The 20,586-nt window shown below is 42.0% G+C and overlaps 1 protein-coding gene and 1 long non-coding RNA gene across 30 annotated transcripts in view; one reads left to right on the forward strand and one right to left on the reverse strand.

Moving 5' to 3' along the window:
- Positions 1–14,625: 14,625 nt before the first annotated feature.
- On the reverse strand, positions 14,626–19,986 carry LOC145512735 (uncharacterized). The gene is made up of 4 exons (XR_014058708.1): positions 19,675–19,986; positions 18,060–18,147; positions 17,505–17,652; positions 14,626–16,632 (listed from the first exon to the last, which is right to left on the reverse strand). It is a non-coding gene; the product is annotated as an uncharacterized LOC145512735 (long non-coding RNA).
- A 201-nt stretch (positions 19,987–20,187) lies between these two features.
- FMN1 (formin 1) overlaps positions 20,188–20,586 on the forward strand; it is a 487,763-nt gene continuing 487,364 nt past the window's right edge. For all 29 annotated transcript variants that reach the window (XR_014058706.1, XR_014058707.1, XR_014058704.1 and 26 more), the window contains exon 1: positions 20,188–20,298. The gene's annotated coding sequence lies outside the window, so the exon portion shown is untranslated. The remainder of the gene's footprint in view (positions 20,299–20,586) is intronic.

Genomic DNA, 20,586 nt, shown 5'->3' on the forward strand with positions numbered 1-20,586 from the left:
AATTCTATCCCTTCATTATCCCCTCTTTTTTTATGAAAGTAAATATGGCCAAGACATTTTTAATCCACCTCCTATCCACGCATGAACAGAGAGTATAAGCATCCAGGGAGATATGTAGTCTATACCTTGTGTATGGACTCAAGGCTTGATTCCAAATTTGTTGTTTTCAGCCACTGAGGATTGCTAATCCTTGGTCATCTATAACTTTTTAGTGACTACCTTTTTGGTTGTTGTTTTGTTAAAAAGAACCTAAGAGAGTGTGTATGACCAATTTTGCCTATATCTATTTGCAACCCATTCCCAAGTGACAAAAAACTGGCAGTGGGCATTTAAAGGAGAGAAATTGGAGGAAAGCACTTTACTCTAAGTACAGATGAGAATCTAGATTTAAAACCATGACTTTGAACTAAACCTATATACTTTGACTAAAACCTATGACTTTTGAACCTATGATTTGAACTGTGACTACTGGCCTTCGAGCATATACATTTCCTGCAATTAGCCATAAGGTTTCCAATACAAGGCAGATCTATCCCAGAGCAAGAAGGCTATGGCATGAAAACAGTACAGATCTAAGTAAGAGGCTCTAACCTTCGGGAGGGATAGGCAGAAGTGTGAACATGTGACTATGCATCCTTTCCCATCATGCTCACTAAAATGTTTGGGTGAAAGTGTGCCAGTTTCGAAAGTGGATATGCAGCAATTTTTGTGATTCTAATCTGATGTTATTAAAGTTCAGTAAGTGTCCTTATTTTAGAAATAAGAAAATAATCCACTTAAAAGATAAATCATAATTCTTAGAAATCTCCTTGAATATCTGTAGAGAGATTTAAAGTGCCCTGGAGATATAGTACACCCACATCTTTATTTCCATAAAACAAAATTTCACAGCAGTAACTCAAGCTTTCATTTTTGCATTTGTGCAGAAATAGATCCGAATGAGACCATAGGAATATTGTCCTAACTCCCCTCCCTTGCTTTTTTTTCAGAAGGAGAAATTTAGGCCCAGTAGGAGAAAAAGGGCATGTATGCTTTTGGGTCAAAGTTGGGTTCTGACATGGGTGCCCAAATGCTCAGCACTGGGCACTGGGCATCTCTCCCCGATGCTTCCAGGTAAAGGAGCCTCTAGGCAACCAAACAGCATTAAGAGAAGATTTGCTCCACATTTTGAGTGGTCCCATGCAACACCAGGAAAGTAGAAATAAGAGCAGACTTACTATTAGGTATTATGAGTGACTGAATTCTGGTTTAGTCTCTCCTAATAACTGCTGCTTGGCCTTGGATAATTCCTGCAGCATCCCTGGATCTTAGTTTCAGCTGTAAAATTTTGGTGTCAAATGCAGTAATCTTCATGGTCCTTACTGCTCTTACATTTGATGTCTGTCCTTGGCAGACATCACAGAGGAAGGTGTTGCCAACTGATTAAATACAGAGCTCAGCCAAAGGATGTCATGGGGCCATGGAATATCTAATTTTTGCACTTTAAGCTAAACATTTAAGTTTCTAAAGAAATTAAACAGCAATGGCGGCTATGCCACATACTCCTCCAGCACACATGAGCACACAATAAAAATAGTATCCAAAAATGATGCAAATAAGTTAACCTGAAACTGAAAAAAAAATTTGCTCTTTCCTTCCCTATGTAATAAATGATCCAGCAAAACCTATTTGAAGGTCATTTACGGTAAACTACCTATCAGTTTTCCCCAGCCTCTTCAAATGTCAACTCCTACTATGGTTAATACTTGGCATCTTACAATCACTTAAGAATAACACTTCAGTCTCATGGTTTGAGCCCATCTTAGAAGTTTAAGTGGTGCTTTTGCCTGTGTAAACAGAGAAAATCTAAAGTCATTTATTTCATCTGTAATTTTAGGTTCTGTGCCCCATTTTGATTGCTATATATATGCCTTCTGCTCTTTTGTCTCCAAGACAAGAATTTAGGTTATTAAAAATTTGAAAAAACGTTGCTAAGCCCTTCTCACATAGCGGGCTGTGCTGGGTTGTACTGTGTGCCCCTCATCTGCCCTTCTGGTCAACTCTCATCCTTTTTCACCTGCTCTCTTTGGTTCTAGAGGTTGGCTTGTTCAGCCTGCATTAATAAGGGCTTCCTACTTTCAATTGGGTCTAGTACCGAAGACAGATAAGAGGGAGAGAGGAAAGTGAGACAAGGGTATTAATTCTCACGGCTACTCCCTGAGAGTTTACCTCCCTCTGGCTATGTCCCTTAACCAGGGCAGAACAACCGAACCCTGCATCTCCTTGGTTCTGTTAACCTTTGTCCTGTTGCTTAGATGTGTAGAGAAGAGAGAGACCAACCAGACTGTGCAGTCAGAAGATCTTAGTTAAATTTTGCCAGAGTGCTTATGAGGTGCAATGGATGGAAGCCTGGAAGAGGAGCAAAGACAGGGAGGAGTAATCTTTGCTGGCATAGGAGAGAAAAGAAGGAAGAGATCCTAGAGGAGAAGTCTTGAGGAAAGGTTTTTGTGTAAAGGCTAGGGGTTTGAGAATGTTTACAGTCTGTGGTTGTTCAAGCATAATTGGAGTGGTGGGCCAGAGAGAGTTGCCCAATGGCAACAGAAGCCAATACTATGGCACTGGCTTTTGAGAAAAGAAAAAGCTTTATTGCGAGGTCTATCACCAAGGAGAAAAGAAGGAAGTCTCTCAAATCTGTCTCTTGCATTCAGGATCAGGACAACAATTTAAAGGGTTAGGGAAATGTCAAACTGAGAAACTGATTGGCTAGTCTTGAATCAGTCCATTTAAGATACCACACTGCTGGAAGCTAGATTTTCCTTAATGAAGGGCCTCTTGCTTTATAAAGGTCTGTGGTCTTAATATTTCTTTTCTTTGAGTTCCATAGATGGAAATTCTTGGTTTTGAGGTCATCTTATGCATGCACAGTGTTGTCTCTGTAAAATAACTCAAAGTTTGATTAATCAACAACCTATTTAAGGAGGCAAAACCAGTTTAAGCTTGTCAATGTTTTATGTGCTGTTTCAATAGATGGGCAGAGACTAGATCAAAGGCATGGGTTGGGGGGAAACATTTGATTTGAAGTGCTTGGGTTTTTAAGAATGGAAGCTGTGGGGACCATGTTCACAAACACACCTTTAATGGTTTGTGTGTACGGGAGTTGATAATATCATTTTCCAAGAATATCTATGCTTTCTGTGAGATAGGACACTGTAGTCCAGGAATTAGAGGAAGAAAAAGATTGCCGGAAAGAGTGACGTTTAGGACCTGAGGAGAATCAGAGGTGGAGACACTCCTTAGACAAGCAAAGAGCAGTCAGAGATGTCTCAGCGAGGCTACATGAGGTGACTCTCCCTGTCTGCAGATGAAAGCACTGCTCTTAACAGCACAGGTGTGGAGAAGCTTACCTGGGATTGTCCCGCTTTGTGGGTTGTACCTGGTGTTTGCAGGGGAAGCATATGAAGTCGAGGGTGCCGACAAGAGAATGATAGTGGATTCTAGACTTAGTGATGAAGGAAAACGTGATCAGTAGTGTGTTGACAGTGATGAAATAAAATTCATATTTTAAGGCCAGACAAGAAATACCAGAGTTGTTTTTTTTTTTTTATCTGTTCATTGGACCTCTTCCCTTTCTTCTGGCATGCACTGGGCATCTGCACTATGCATTAACCAGACCTTGCCAATAGCAGATGGGCCTGCTCTTCTGGCTCCAGCAATGTAATGGCTTAGAAGATAACATTCCTTTCTCAATCCTGTATGAGGTCATGATGACAAGCCACTAGCCCTGTACGTGCAAATGTCTTTGGTGAACTGATAAATAAATAATGCTGATAAATAGTTTCCTTTAAAGATAGAAAATGGTATGGAGGTCTGACTGGGTCAGACCTCCTGGGGAGATGCTGGGCTGAACCTAGTGAAAGTTCTTAGCTTCAATACTTTGGCATCATGGGACAAACTGGTCATGAAATGCCTCCCACACCCTGGTTGAAGTCAAGACTGAAAGGGAAGGGATTGTGAAATAAAGAACGTTGCCCACCATCCAGTTCTCTCCAGGGCTTGATGTCATTGACCTACAATAAATTCTCTCTGAAAGGAATTCAGGGCCAAGATCAGGATGATGCAGACACTTTGTGCTCTGGGAAAACTGGCAGGACAGGCCCTCAGATGGTTAGCTATTTTCGGGAGGAAATTTTACAAGCCCAGTTTCTTGCATCTTCCCTTAAGTAGAAAAGCACTAAAACCATTAACTAAGGTATATGTTTCTTGAAAATAGAAGTACCATTATACCAAGATGTGTGCTTGATTGCACATACCCCTTTGCCAAAATCATGTCTGTGCTGCCCCCTCACCTTACTTTTTTAGAACAGTCCTCGCAGCTCTCGGAGAGACTGTCTCCCAGGTCATAATCGTCAGGTTGGTACAAATAAAATTTTCCATTCTTTCTTAGAATGACCATTGATTAACTTTTTGTCAAGAATAACTTCAGGAAAGTCAGGGGGAAAAGGTCTCATAGGGGCTTCATGAGTGTTACATGTGATAATATACAAAACTTTGGTAGACACTATGCAGGCGGGGTCTGTAATTTTACCCTACTTAAAAACTATCCAGTTAGCCTGCTGTAGGGTGCTGGCAGAAGTGACAAGATTCTTAAGTCAAAAACAGAGACCTTTATTACAGTAGCCAGAACTTCCCGTTCATTTGGATTGGTTCTCTGTGTTCTCCAAGTCCCATGGGGGCAACACAAGGCCTGTGAGAGACGTTTGCACAGACAATGGGTTAAGTTGCAGGATTCACCACTAAGTTGAGTTTGGGGATTTACCACTTTCTTATAAGCAGAAGCAAACTTGCTGTTGGTCCAGGGGGAGTTAACTACCTCAGAACTCAAGGTTACGTGCTACAAACACAACTCTGAGGAATGGTTTGGCTAATGAGTGGTCAGAGCCTTGCATTCATTCTCCACACACTCAGCAAATGTGCAGGGATGCTCAGAATACATGGCAGATTGCTTCTTCCATTAAGTATAGTGTCTGGCTGGTGGTTCAGATGGTAAAAAATCTACCTGCAATGCAGGAGACCTGGGTTCAGACCCTGGGTTGGGAAGATCCCCTTGAAAGGGAATGACTCCCCACTCCAGTATTCTTGCCCTGAGAATGCCAAGGACAGGGGAGACTGGTGGGCTACAGTCCATGGGTCACAAAGAGTTGGACACAGCTGAGCAACTAACACTCTCACTGGATGATAGCAGATTTTTAACAATATTAGCCATAATGGATGACCATGTTGTTATTCATGATTAAGTTGAATCCTATTTAAAATTCCAGGGAGATAAATGGAGGAGCCAAAGATCCACAGTCTTGGGTATATGTATTTAACTCACAAGGACTTGATATTAAACTCTAGCAGAATGAAAACTCTGGTGTGTTTGACTTATTTGTAGATGAAATGCAAAGAAAATAAGAACTACAAGTCTGTGAATAAATTTGTTATAGAAAATTCTTCTTAATACTATGTGAGTATGAAATGTGAAAGAACATCATGATGAAATGGCTGAAGTAAATCACAATGTAATCACATTTCTGAAAACACAGTGGATAAGTGTGAGGTGCAGAGAAAGAACTCTGCACAAAATATGGCTAAGTTAATCTTCATATACCATTTACTTAAAAATTCAAAAGGAGACAACTAGATATATAAAACATGAAAATAATTTTCCAGAATTGTTCCAAAGTCAAGGGAATGGACTTCAATGACCTCCCTAGACAGCTAAGATTTTTTTTTTTAAATAATCTATGACCTAATTTGAATGTTATATAAAAAAACACACACTTCTAAACCCAACCATCAGCTCATTTTCCTTGGATTCCTTCTCCAGCTAAACTAGAATAGGGATCCTCTCCACTCTGTTCTTATAAATTAGTCTAGCCTGCACTTGTTTCCTTATTCTCTGATGTCAAATTCTTAATGAGATTGACAAGGCGTTCCCAGTCAGAGAGAAGGAGTGTCCTTATAACTGAATGTTCAATGAAACCATTATCCTTTATGTGCTCTCATATTAATCTTAATTGAGGGGCTATTTTCTCAGGCTCTCTGGATGAGAACATGGGTTCTGGAGGATCCTGGGAACTGCTTTTGTTAACACCATAAGATTGTCCCTCCCCAAGCCTCTCTCATCCCGAGCAAATATTCACTCTCTACGTCCTTGTACAATCCATAGTCCCTAATCTAAAGTTACTCAAGCTTCTATTTCTAACTACAACTGTAAAATCTTTTTACAAAACAAAACTAAGCACAAAAACGACACAGAATTGAGCCTCGCTTCCCCCAAACAAGTCAAATTGTGGCACAACTGTCCTCTAAAGTGCATCATTCTGGTTCACAGGTCTTTGCCCAAGTGTCTCTATTTCAAATTAACCTGTTGGAGCCCCCTTCTGAATCTGGTTTGTGAAGGATTTAGGATAGCTGACTTAAACTTCAAATGGATTTGCTAGCTCAGCCGGAGCATTGATTGTTGGTGTGGTTGAATATCGTAAGCCTTAGGGCTACATGTACAGTTTTACTAGGTACATCCTTAGGCAGATTCCAGGTTCCCAGGAGTTCAAAGATCAAATGCAGCATCTCCCCTTATACATTATTATGAGGCTGAAGGGTAAAGAAGAATGAGTGATCCCAACTATGTCAACATAAAATCTTCCGCTTGGTGCAATGGTGTGACTTTCTTTCACATACATACTGTAAAAGAGGTTTTTTTTTTAGGAAGTTTCTGCCTACTACTAACTTTATGTAAATATCATTTGTTTACGTGGGGCTTTTTAAAATTTGTGAACCTCCCCAGTCATTTCCTCCAAGGACTCAGATTGCAAGAACACTTTTAACATTAAGTTAAGATAAACCCATTAGCTTATTTAGGAAAATTACTGAAAACGAAACAAAAGGAGGAGGTTCCTCCCAGCCCTCCTGTTTTTTTGAATGTATACTTCATATAGTGAGGATAAAGTATCTTCAGTCTCTGTCTTGTCTTGGGCTTCCCTGGTGGCTCAGATGGTAAAGCATCTGCCTACAATATGGGAGGCCCAGATCCGATCCCTAGGTTGGGAAGACCCGCTGGAGAAGGAAATGGCAACCCACTTCTGTACTCTTGCCTGGAAAATCCCATGGACAGAAGAGCCTGGTAGACTGCAGTCCACAGGGTCACAAAGAGTCTTGTCTTATAGCTTAACAGTTCAGGATGAACTAATTCTAGACTGCAGCCCTAAATCAATGATACACAGATCCCTAAAATAAAACTTGATGGGAAAGGAAATTCTAAGAGTGAAGACTATCTTCCAATCAATTAATCTCATCTCTCTCTTTCATATTCTAGAATTGTGTAAGATATGGATATTTCAAGTCATGGTGAGCTCTGGCAAGGAGCCAGTGAATCTCTGCTCCAGCATGGAGCCAGATGAGTGTACTAGAGAAGATAATAAACCTGATGATTAGCAGAGACACCTGGTCACCTTAGTCCTACCCCGCCTCCACCATTCCAGGTGTGAACTTGCTTTTTTAAAAATCCTTTGAAACATGATACTCCCGAGTTGATTGGTTCAAGCAAATGTGATATGTATAAAAATTCAAAAGTATTAGTTCTCCAGTGCTCAGCCTTCTTTATGGCCCAGCTCTCACATCTGTACATGACTACTGGAAAAACTATAGCTTTCACTATACAGACCTTTGTTGTCAAAGTGATGTCTCCACTTTGTAATACACTAGCTATCCTGACTTTTCATAGCTTTCTAAGGAGCAACTGTCTTAATTTCATGGTTGCAGTCCCCATTCACAGTGATTTTGGAGCCCAAGAAAATAAAATCTGTCACTAAACAGAATTGCTAAATTATCAATGACTGGTATGTAACTCACTGAAACCAAAATATTATCTTTCAAGATGTTCCACATGGAAGACATTACTCTAGGATCTTTCATTTTTCAGAGGATGCATATAGGAGCATTGTCCTTGCACAAAAATCAGTTAAATCATTTTGCTCAATGGGAATGTTTAAAGTATTCTGCATGAATCCTGGTGACTGTCTTCTTCTGTTTTAAATGGCTGCTGCTGTGGGATTATGTTTTCTCTTCTTGGCATGCCAAATATAACTTTGTAAGTGATGGAGAATGCTGTCCTGCACAGACAACCACATGACTCTGTTGGCAATTTAAATGTAGGCATTTTAAAGCCTGAAAGCTGCATTATTTTCATCCTAACTCAGGGTGTAGCTTAGTGGCCAGAATTGAGAAGCATGTGCCATCGATCAGGTGGATTTTTGGCTATCACTTCAAAAGTGGAATAGATTTATGAATTTAGTATCCTTAGAGTAAAAAATTATATATATTATGTATATATATATATACAATACAATATTAGCCATAAAAATAAGATAACATTGTCATTTGTAGCAACATTGATGGACTTAGAGAATATCATGCTAAGTGAAGTAAGGCAGACAGAGACAAATATTACATAATATCACTTATATGTGGAATCAAAAAAATTATACAAATAAAATTAATCTACAAAATAGAAACAGACTCACAGATTGTTGAAAACAAACAGTTTGAAACAAACTTATGGGTACTAAAGGGGGAAGGTGGGGAGGGTAAAGAAGGAGGGGAAGATAAATTCAGAGTATGGTATTAACAGATACAAGTTACTATACGTAAAATATATAGGCTGATAGCTCAGTTGGTAAAGAATCCACCTGCAACGCAGGAGACCCTGGTTCACTTCCTGGGTTGGGAAGATCCGCTGGAGAAGGGGTAGGCTACCCACTCCAGTATTCTTGGGCTTCCCTTGTGGCTCAGCTGGTAAAGAATCCACCTGGAATGTGGGAGACCTGAGTTCAATCCCTGGGTTGGGAAGATCCCCTGGAGAAGGGAACGGCTACCCACTTTAGTATTCTGGCCTGGAGAATTCCATGGACTGTATAGTCCATGGGGTCACAAAGAGTCAGACACGACTAAGCAACTTTCATTTCACAAGGATTTATTGTATAACGGGGATCTATATTCAATAACTTACAGTAACCTATAATGGAAAATAATCTGAAATATATATAATTGAATCACTTGCTGTATACCTGAAACTAGCACAACATTGTAAATCAACTATGAAAATGAAAGCGTTAGTCGCTCAGTCATGTGACCCCAAGGACTGTAGCCTGCCAGGTTCCTCTGTCCATGGAATTCTCCAGGGAAGAATATTGGAGTGGATTGCCATTCCCTTCTCCAGGGGATCTTCTCAACCCAGGGATCAAATCTGGGTCTCCTGCATTGCAGGCAGATTCTTTACCATCTGAGCCACCAATTAACTATACTTCAATTAGAAAAAAATGAGTTGATAAAACACAAAGAATTGTACTTTTGTTAGTGACCACATTTAGTAAAACAGCTGGTATACCAGTACCACAGGAACAAACCCATTTTCCTTTTGCTGTCAGTTCAGTCACTCAGTCACGTCCGACTCTATGACGCCATGGACTGCAGCACGCCAGACCTCCTTGTCCGTCACCAACTCCCAGAGGTTACTCAAATTCATGTCCATTGAGTCAGTGATGCCATCCAACCATCTCATCCTCTGTCATCCCCTTCTCCTCCTGCCTTCAACCTTTCCCAGCATCAGGGTCTTTTCCAATGAGTCAGTTCTTTACATCAGGTGGCCAAAATATTGGAGTTTCAGCTTCAGCATCAGTCCTTCCAATGAATATTCAGGAGTGATTTCCTTTAGGATGGACTGGTTGAATCTCCTTGCTGTCCAAGGGACTCCCAAGAGTCTTCTCCAACACCACAGATCAAAAGCATCAATTCTTTGGCACTCAGCTTTCTTTATAGTCCAACTCTCACACCCATACATGACCACTGGAAAAACCATAGCCCTTTGTTGGCAAAGTAATGTCTCTGCTTTTCAATATGCTGTCTAGGTTGGTCATAAATTTTCTTCCAAGGAGCAAGTGTCGTTTAATTTCATGGTGGCAGGGAACATCTGCAGTGATTTTGGAGCCAAAAAATTAAAGTCTGTCACTGTTTCCACTGTTTCCCCATCTACTTGCCATGAAGTGATGGGACCAGATGCCATGATCTTAGTTTTATGAATGTTAAGTTTTAAGCCAACTTTTTCACTCTCCTCTTTCACTTTCCTCAAGAAGCTCTTTAGTTCTTCTTCACTTTCTGCCATAAGAGTGGTGTCATCTGCATATCTGAGGTTATTGATATTTCTCCTGGCAATCTTGATTCCAGTTTGTTCTTTATCCAGTCCAGCATTTCTCATGATATACTCTATACATAATTTAAATAGGCAGGGTGACAATATACAGCCTTGTAGTACTCCTTTCCCTATTTGGAACCAGTCTGTTGTTCCATGTCCAGTTCTAAGTGTTGCTTCTTGACTTGCATAGTTTTTGCTGTAGTAGAAAGCTGAACCACCTGCTGGTTTAGAGGTGGCAGTCCTTTGTAGGAAGCGTGGATAGAAGAACACATCAGATCCTCATTAGGTGGTCCTTGCTCTCATTCGTCTTTTCCTCTTTCACAGGGAATCTAAGTTCCAGCTCAATCATTAGCATTGTCTTCTTCCTGGCTGGGAGCATCCTCACATCTCATGTGACTCCAGTGTCCAGGCATTAGATGCTTCTGTGTTAAATGAGGAAAATTAATCTGAACAGCTTATCTGAAAGAAGGTCCACTGTGAAATCCAGCCAAAAATCCAAAATAAGTAGGAGTGGTATCTGTTAGTGAACGAATTAGGTTATCCAAGGTGAAGCAAATCCAAAAGAGAGGGATCTGGAAGGTTGTGAATGTGCATGCTGGTTCCTAAAAAGCCACATTACTGTGGGTAGAACCAAAGCTGGGTGGTGTTACACAAGAATTGTCATGTAACACAGGTGTAACACAGGGATGGGGGTGAGGTGGATGATGCTGGGGAGTGACTTGGGGGCTCAGAATCCATTTTTTGCCTAGATTCAAATCTAGGAGTTAGATTTTCAGCCTAAAGTAGAGAATAAAAACAACCCTATCATGGCCACAAAAAGAATGCAAAATGCCAAATGTGGAAAAAACCCAGCAACAACTTGCTTAGGTAACAAGGTGGGCAGAGCACTGAGATGGGGATGGAGAGAGGAAATATACACCATCAGATAAGCTGTTACTTTGGCAATTAGGGGCAAATATTTTGCTAACCATATTGGAAGGAAGCAAAGTCTTCTTATAATAGCAAAATAGATGCACAAAATTAAAGTAAAATGTTTATAATTCTGATATTCATGCATTGTGCTGAGCAGAGTACTAAGTGCTTTGTCACATTTTAATTAAAAAAAAAAAAAAACCAGAAAAGTCATATTATGAGGAAAGCACAGATAAGAAAACTGAGGTTTACCAAGGTCTTGTATCTCCAAAATTACCCTGTTAGGAAGTGACAAAACTAAGACATAAACCCTGGTCTCTCTCATTCCAAACACATCCTCTAACCACACAATTAAACTGAATCCTCTGAAGTGTGTTAGCTTTGATCAATGCTGTCCACCTGGAACTATCACAACATTGTTAGTCAACCATGAAAGTGAAAGTGTTAGTCTCTCAGACCTCTCCAACTCTTTGCAACCTCTATGGGCTGTAGCCCACCAGGCTCCTCTGTCCATGGAATTCTCCAGGAAAGAATACCGGAGTGTGTTGCCATGCCCTCCTCCAGGGGATCTTCCTTACCCAGGGATCCAACCCGGTCTCCTACATTGCAGGCAGATTCTTTCCCATCTGAGCCACCAGGGAGGCCCAAATCAACCATACTCCAATATAAAATAAAAAGTTAAAGAATAAATAAAGTGTGTCAGTTTTGGAAACAAGAGCCTTGGGAACAGGATATGACTAGGATCAGCTATAACATTTATGGGACTCTGTGCAAAGTGAAAATGCAAGGTTCCTTTTCCAAAAATTACCAAAAATATTGAGAGAGGCAGCAGACCATTACACAAAGTGTGGGCCTTCCTTGCTGGGCCCCTGTATGACTATGCAGGTCATGCGCTCATGAAGCTGTACTTGGATTTGCCATTAGAATATGGAACTGAGACCCAAGGTGGGTCATTCAAAGAACACGAACTAGACAAGAGAAGCAGAACCCAGTGCATCCATAAGAGAGAACATTAGCCTCCCTTTTCCAAGCCTCTTTCATCAGCTGAAAGTGGAAACGTATATATGATGTCCCCTTTCTCCTTCCAGCTCTGAGTCTATCCACACTGGCTTCTCTTAGCTCCTCAACACACCTCATGTTCCCTCCTGCATGTTATTCTTTCTGCCTGGGTGGTTCTTCATCCATGTTTTCACCATTTCATTGTATTTGTAGTTTGTGACACATAGATTATACAGTAAAATAAATGTAGAATTCAATTTCTCTCCTTGTTTCATAAAGTCCTCAAGTTATACAACTATTCCAGTGTTGTTCTCTGGACTGTCCTTCCTGACCACGGCTGTCAAGATTTTGGTGACCCAGGTGTGTGAAACTAGGGAAACTGTCCTGGCCCACCCCCACACCTCGCTAGTCCTCTCCCACAGGTGTGGCTTTTGTCAGCCATGTGATGTGATTTCAGTCCCAGAAGAGGCCACATACACTACATACAATTTATGGGTAAGCCCCTGCAGCCCTCACACACCCTCAGTTTGTGCAGAAGGGACTGAAGGACAGAAGTGAGGCAGTCTCGCACCTAATGCACTTTCATGAACACAGTGCTCCCTGGGCAGAACCATGAAGCTGTCAAACTTGGGTACAAATCGCTTCTCTCTGCAGCTCCTCTCACCTACCAGCCATCCATTTCTCCTTAGTGTGCAGCCTCCTCCGGTGGCCCTTTATTCCCACTATTCCTTTACCTCCTTCAGATTGGCTCATTTCCCCATCAAGCCCAGATCTGCCTCTTCCCTTCTCTCTAAAGGTCACAGCTGACTTCCCTTTTACTCTCAGGGCTGTCCTATGTGATTGGCCAAGAGGAAATTAATCTCCTGCCCTCATTAGTGCTAAGACTAATGGTTAACACTAATTTGATGGATTGCTTTCACATTTCAATTCCTTAGCTCAAGGATGAGTGATGAGGGTCCATTAGGTACCCAGGCTGAAGCTGTGCAAGCGATAGCTTCAACAGAGGGGCTGTTCCTGCTGCCTTTGACTGACATTGACAATAGCGTACTTATTTCACCGATATGAAAGTCTTGCTCTGTGACAGGCAAGTGAAAAAAACAACAAGCAATAAATATTTGTTCACTGTTAAAGGAAAACTTCGATGATATATGGTTTGCTTACCAAATTTTTAAGGTAAAAAGAAAGATAATGTTGTTGAAGATGAAGTGAAACTGACACATATACAATGCAAGAGAATAAACTGGTACATATGTTCTGGAAGGAAGTTTGGCAGTTTGATGGTGATGATTAAACTATACAAATACATATATGTACACACATTATATGGAGAAGGCAATGGCACCCCACTCCAGTACTCTTGCCTGGAAAATCCCATGGATGGAGGAGCCTGGTAGGCTACAGTCCATGGGGTCGCTACGAGTCGGACACAACTGAGCGACTTCACTTTCACTTTTCCCTTTCGTGCACTGGAGAAGGAAACGGCAACCCACTCCAGTATTCTTGCCTGAAGAATCCCAGGGACGGCAGAACCTGGTGGGCTGCCGTCTTTGGGGTCGCACAGAGTTGGACACGACTGAAGTGACTTAGCAGCAGCAGCAGCAGCACACACATTATATAAACAAATGTGTATATGTATGCATGTGAGCATGCTCAGGCACTTCAGTTGGATCCAACTCTTTGTGACCCTTTGGACTGTAGCCAGCCAGGCTCCTCTGTCCATGGGATTCTCCAGGCAAGAATACTGGAGTGGGTTGCCATACCCTCCTCCAGGGGAACTTCCGAACCCAGGGATCAAATCTGTGTCTCTTGAGTCTCCTGCATTGCAGGCAGATTCTTTACCCACTGGGCCACCTAGGAAGTCCATGTATATACATATACATATACATATATATATATGTATATGTCTACACACATACATGTGTATATACATGTATACATACATGTATATATACATACATAATAATACTTGAAGGATTTAGAGGCCAGCCAACAGTGCCCTGTGGAGTCTGACCCTGTCTGCCTCTCCAGTCTCATGACCCCTTTCTCCTTCCAGCACTGAGTCTATCCACACTGGGTTCTCTCAGCACCGCAACACATCTCATGTTTCCTCCTGCATGTTATTCTTTCTGCCTGGGTGGTTCTTCATCCATGTTTTCACCAATCATTTCTTGCTCATCCTACAGACCTCAGTTTAAGAGTCACTTCCCCAGGAAGCCTTCTCAGACCACCACTCCTCTCCCTGGACCCCCTAAGACTGGACAGATGCCCTTATACTCTACTTTTAGGGACTATATTCCTTTCCTTGTGCTACTTAGCCTAGTAAGTCTTGATCCTCTCCTTTTCCTGGTTATATTGTTCATCTGTCTCCCCTGGTGAACTGTAAGCTCAAAGAGAGCAGGTTTGTGTTCACCTTTCCATTCTTGGTGCTTAGAAAAGGACCTGGCATTTAGGAGGGGCTCAAGAAATACTTGTGGATTAAATAAATAAATGAGATTAAAATCCACTTTAATTTTCCCCTTTGTGCTTTCTTTAATTTTTCAAATTTCAACAATCATGGGATACTTTTATAATAAAAAGACAATCATTTTTTAAAAGCTTTTCCTTTCCTTTGAGGCTGCAGCTGTTCTCTGCAGAGCCTGCTGCCTTTGGCACTGATTCCTCTGACTACTACTGTTCTAGGCTAGCCTGAGCCATGGAACAGGATCATGCTGCATTGTCTGAAATTCTTCCCCAGCTGGAGACAGTCTTCCCTGCCCGTCGCCTCTGAGTTATTGGCCACAAAGCAGAGGCTTTGGACTCCTGCTGTTACATCTTTCCTGCCCTCAGAGGTGCAGCCTGGTTGCTCCCATGACTCAGCAGATGACTCTTGGACAAAACTGTGTGTGAAGCGTGTCTTGGCAGCTAATGATGAGACAGTGGGGTTTGACTGAGTGCAAGCTCTGCTCTAGTGTCTGAGGATATATCTCTTGGCATGAAACCATCATACATCACTCCACTCCACTCCACTCCCCTTTATTAAAAAAAAACCCAAAAAACAGTCATTATGACTTTTCCTGTTCAGTCAAACCTTATCTTTTCCAGGGAATTAATATGAGAAAGTTAATGGTTTCAGTTTGAGACTCAAGTTCCTACTTTCTTCCTACAAGCTGACAGCATAAATGCAATAATGGTTGTAGCTTAGTGAGAGTAATTTCTCCATATGGCACTTCAGGTGGCATTTGAGATATTTTCAATACTTCTGCAGGCAAGTTAAAAAAAAATCTTTCCAGCCTGTTAATATTTTACCAGCCTCCACACATGCTCACCTATACATGGCAACATTCCAAGGATTATTTGTCATTTCAAATCCTTTTTGGAACGAATTGGAGAATAAATAAATATGGATAATGCATCAGAAGGGATGGAGCCTCCTCAGTCTAAACAGCTATGATTCTGGTGGTCTGAATGGGGGTATAAATATAATATCACCGTTATTTAAGTTCTGGCTTTTCCATGGCTGATTGATGTTTTCTCAGACTGTGAATTAAGAGACAAAGTTGCAGCACAAAGCCTTGTTTTTTCTGTGTCTGAAATCCCTGGATGTGCTACAGAGATTGGCATCTTAGTACCATGGAGTATTTTCAGGAAATTTGGGGGTGATGAGCAGTTATCAATTGACAGAATAGCATCTATATTAGGATGAATGTGGCAGCAGGCAAGATGCATTTATCCAGTGTTGAGATGAAAAGCTGATTACACAGCCGAGGGCAAATGAGGTGGAAACATCTCGGAGATTAGGTTTGCTCCCTGTGTCCTACATTTCAGAGGGATGCGATCATTGGTTTAATGTTTCCCATGGACAGCTTTTCTCAGGGTTGAAATAAACACAAAATCTATCCTGGAGGATGTGGCATGTAGAAATTCAGCTCAGTCAGGACAAAGAGCAACATTAAAATCAATGGTCCTATGGTTGGCATTCTCAGATAATTGTGTCACCCCCTGTCTGGGACGGGGAGGACACTGAGATTCAGACTGATTAAGGTGGTTTGGGCCACATTGTGTACTGAAAGTGTAAACCCTTTCTAGAATGATGTTATGCTGCTGTATCCTGTGAGAGCACAGTCCTTCTGTTGAAGGGCAAATCCATTCCCCTGGGAATGCTCACTGGGGGGATCTTCCTATCCGTGTTCCCGTCACATCTCCCAGAATGCACTTGCAGTGTCTCGTCCCCACCTTCACTCCAGCTGGTCTCCCCTTGGCATCCACACAGGAGATCCACAGATGCCTGTTCGTTGACATCAGTTCTTCAGTACAAGAAACTCCCTGCTTCTGCCTGGTCACATGATGGGAAGGTGGGATGTGGGACTCTGAGCCACAGATGATGCCACCTGCCACATCTCATCTCTTTGTTCCCTGTCTAGAGTGGCATCCTTCTGAACAGAGCCACCAAAATGTCTGTGTCCTTTCTTCTGTGCCTGGCTTCTCTGCTCCTTTTTCAAATACTTCTGATTTTTCTTTGACACTGAAGTCACCTACCTCAGGGAAAGACAGAGATGCAATTAAACATAGTGTGATCACTTATTTTACGCAAGGCATTATGGGTATAAAGGATTTCCCTGGTGGCTCAGACAGTAAAGAGCCTGCCTGCAATGCAGGAGACCTGGGTTCGATCCCTAGGTCAGGAAGATCTCCTGGAGAAGGGAATGGCTACCCACTCCAGTATTCTTGCCTGGAAAATTCCATGGAAAGAGAAGTCTGGCAGGCTACAGTTCATGGGGTCACAAAGAGTCGGAAATGACTGAGCGACTAACACATGGGGATAAAGAGGTAAACCACTGCCAATCCTTTCCCTCAAGCTGCTTTGAACCCAAAGGAAGGAACAAATATTAATATGTCTGCAGCCCTTTATGAGGGACGAGGGGATAAGAGAAGTGCAAACAACATGCTACAGAAGCATAGAGCTGGACATAAACTCTGACAGGGAAGGAAGAAAGGCTTCAGGGAGGAAGTGGCTTGTAAGCTGAAGCATAATGGAGGAAGGAACTACTTATTTCATTCTCTGAAGGGAAGCACTTAGTGGTTGACTTGACATCCGTGGTTTTCATTGACTATAGCAGGTCACAATAAGACTGAGAAGCATCAGGTATATGGAGGATCCATCTGAAGATCCATCCATCTTTCTTGTAAGAAAGGGATGGTTTGATCTTTTGAGAGAAGTTAATGATCAGTGAGCACTAGCAATGTTTCTTGCTGTTACAGGTTATGGTGGAAGCATAACTGAACAGGTACATTGCAGATGTTCCCCTCCCCAGTCCAAGGTCAGGAGTAGTCGTCTTTGGGCATCAAGCTGCTTGAGTTATTAAATACATTTTCTACAAACAGTACTTGAGTGCATAGGAATCACCTGGGATATTTTATGACACTGAAGCTTCCAATTCAGTAGGTCTGGGGTGGCTCTGAGATTCTGCATTTCCAATAAACATCGAGGTGAGGCTGACCTGATGACACATTGATTGGAGTGAATGTCATTATCTCATTTCACTAGAAGTGAACTAGGAGATAATAAAGAGAGTTTTGGAACTGATGGGGAGTTAGATGAAAACCTTCCACCTACTACTAAGGGCTTAAAAAAAGACAAGTAAACATTACATGAAGCCCAAATAGGCAGGAACCATCTTTTACATTTTCTTGCTTCCCTTTAGAAAGTGGAGTACTTTGATAAATTGACCAAATTCAGTATTTTTAAATCCATGCTACATATTTCAGAGAGGAGTGGATTTCTATGGGGCTTATTAGAGATAGCTTCTTCTCTTAGGGAGGCAGAATGGTGTATTATAAAAATTTGGGCCTCTGGATCTGAAGGATTTGGAATGAAGACTTTCTGAACTGTGTAGCCTCAGGTGAGTTATCATTCTCTCTGATCTCAGTTTCTTATCTTTGGAATAAGGATAATACTCACCTTCCTAGGTGGCTGTGAAGACTGGCAATGATGTTTACAAAATGATCTCTTCAAGCCTGATCCAGACTGTGTCCTCAACTCAGTTGTGCTTCATCGAGGACATGAAATTGGTTTTGTTGAAATGGACATTTTCAGAGTCTAGTACAGCCACTAACATTTATTAGGCACTTGGTAATTGCTTATTAAATGAGGAGCACATACAGCCCTAAACGTCTATACCACTAATTAATTAATTACCACTGTTAATTAGTGTGCACCTTTCTATTATCTACAACCTTTAACTTAAATTTATATTTTGTCTTTATAAATAAAATTTTTGGAAAAATATTTTTATTTCTCTTTAAGTCACTTCCTACACACCCCTTCCTCCCAAGTTTAGAGCAATTTACATATTTCTGAGTTTGACTAAAGGTTAGAATAGGATTTATTAATCTCTCCAGGAAGCTTTTGAAACAATGCTGGAAAAAGACTTTGGGTTATAGCCTCTTTTTTCTTTCCAGGACTAAGCTCTTACGGCCATGTTATTATCGTGTTGGTTTACTTTAAAAGATTCCTACTTCAGTTAAAATCTAGTTAGGTTCAAGCTCTGGAAAAATTTACTCCCTCCCCATCAGTATCAAATCCATTTGTGTTCTATGAGCAAAGCTAACTTGCAATTGCTCCTAACACATTTCAGAGGTGATGCTTCACTCTTGGAAGTGCTTCTGAATGCAGTTTCAAAAAGTGTGAGAATTGGGTCCCTCTAAGATAGTTTTTCAGGTTAAAAAAAAAAAGTTTTAAAGTAATTGGTGTTAACATTTTCTGTTCTTCTTCTAAATGATAACCATGGGCTTTAAAAAGAAGTATTGACTCAATTCCTAATTCGTTATAAGATCCTGGGACAGTTACTTGACCTTGGCCTTGGTGTTCTTATCTAAAAGGTGCAATTTACACAAGATAGATGTATGGATTGAAGGAGATAACTAAAAAGTGCCTATCAGTGTTTGACTAATGTAAGTAAGAATACCTCAGAGTGTCCATAGACTATTATCTAGAAAAAAATTTGAGGAATAAAAATTACTTTAAAATATCTTTCCAATTTTTTTCACAGTTATTTATTATTTGAACAGAATATTATCTGCACAGAATTTGTTCGAGATAGATTGCTCTTCTTAAGTCCCAGAAGGATAATACATTTGCATTTATCAGGAAGCAGATTAAAGGCAATGCCCCTTCTTGCCCACCCACTTGGAACAGATAGGCCATCCAAATCACAGACCGAATCACTGTATCATTCAGGCTTCAAATCCTCTTATGAAACGTTTTAGAGTAGTTCATTCCAGTAATAATTACATTTATTTAGGGGAAAAATAATTTGTCTTGGCATCAAATACACTGATTCTCCAGCACAGAACGCCAGCAGGCAGGCACCCTCCACTGTGAGGCATCTTGACATCTGGACTCAGCCTTCCTTTACCGAATTGCCAAGTCCCCTCGTTCAGATTTTTGCCCAAACCTGGTTAGCTCTTATTTCCAAGTAGTCAAAGTAATTTACTTGCCATGGGTTCTGGCTAAAAAGCAATTTGGATGTGGAACTAGGAGTGTGAGGGAAACTAACAGAAGAGCTTGTGTTTACCTGAAGATTCTATTTCTTGAGTTTTCTGCTTTGACTCCTTTTAGCACTTACGATCTGGGGTTGCTAGGGTTGCAAGGGCAGTGGCCATTGACCTGATCACTGGAGCAGCACAGCCTTGTGGGGTCTCCGAATCTCTGAAACCGTGGTTGCCATGGATCCGCTCCCTTCCCGCCTTTGCTTCGAATCAGTCTACGGCGTGCACCTGAGCGGCAACCCAGCAAGCTGGGGGCACGGGGCCAGGGATTGGCTGTTGCCCTTGCGGTCTACCTTAGATCTAGCCTTGAGACCATCACCTCCTGCCCAGCAGCCTGGATATGCGTTGCCCAATAATCTTGCCGCTCTGCTCCTGATTGGGCGCCATCGCCTTCCACCCCACCTTGCTATCCGCCCTCCCCGGAGTCGCTACGCGTTTCCATTGGTCATCAGCCCTGCCGATCAGTCCATAGCTTACCTCCCCCAAACAGCCCGTCGGGCGAGCGCGTGCTAGGGAGGCGGGGCCTCACGTTTGGGGGTGGGGCTGGGGCGGGGCCTCGACGGAGGCCGGCGCAGCGGCAGCTTCAGGCTCTAGCTCTCGGACTCAAGCGCAGCATCCTCGCTGCGGCTACCGCTGCTGCACCTGGTCAGGTAAAGAGAGTCTTGTCCGTCCTGCTGGCGGTCTGCCCCGCCTTTTCTCCTTCCCGAACAAAGGTTGCCTGCTCCGCCTCCTGAGACTTTAGGGCTCTAGGAAACAAGCGTCAAATCTGTTTTGCCCGGTTACCTTATCTTTCTCCCCTGCTGCGTCGGTTCTTCCAGCTCCGCAACTAAGAGGTTCCGAAGTGCGTTGTTGGGCCCTCCACCCGGGTCTTCCTAACGCTCCTCATTACAGAACTGTCTGTTAACTCCCAGCCCTCTCGACCCGCCAGTGCAGTCTCA

The sequence above is a fragment of the Giraffa tippelskirchi genome, chromosome 7 (assembly GCF_054371585.1).
Source record: "Giraffa tippelskirchi isolate mGirTip1 chromosome 7, T2T-mGirTip1v1.2.pri, whole genome shotgun sequence".
NCBI classification, from domain to species: Eukaryota; Metazoa; Chordata; class Mammalia; order Artiodactyla; family Giraffidae; genus Giraffa; species Giraffa tippelskirchi.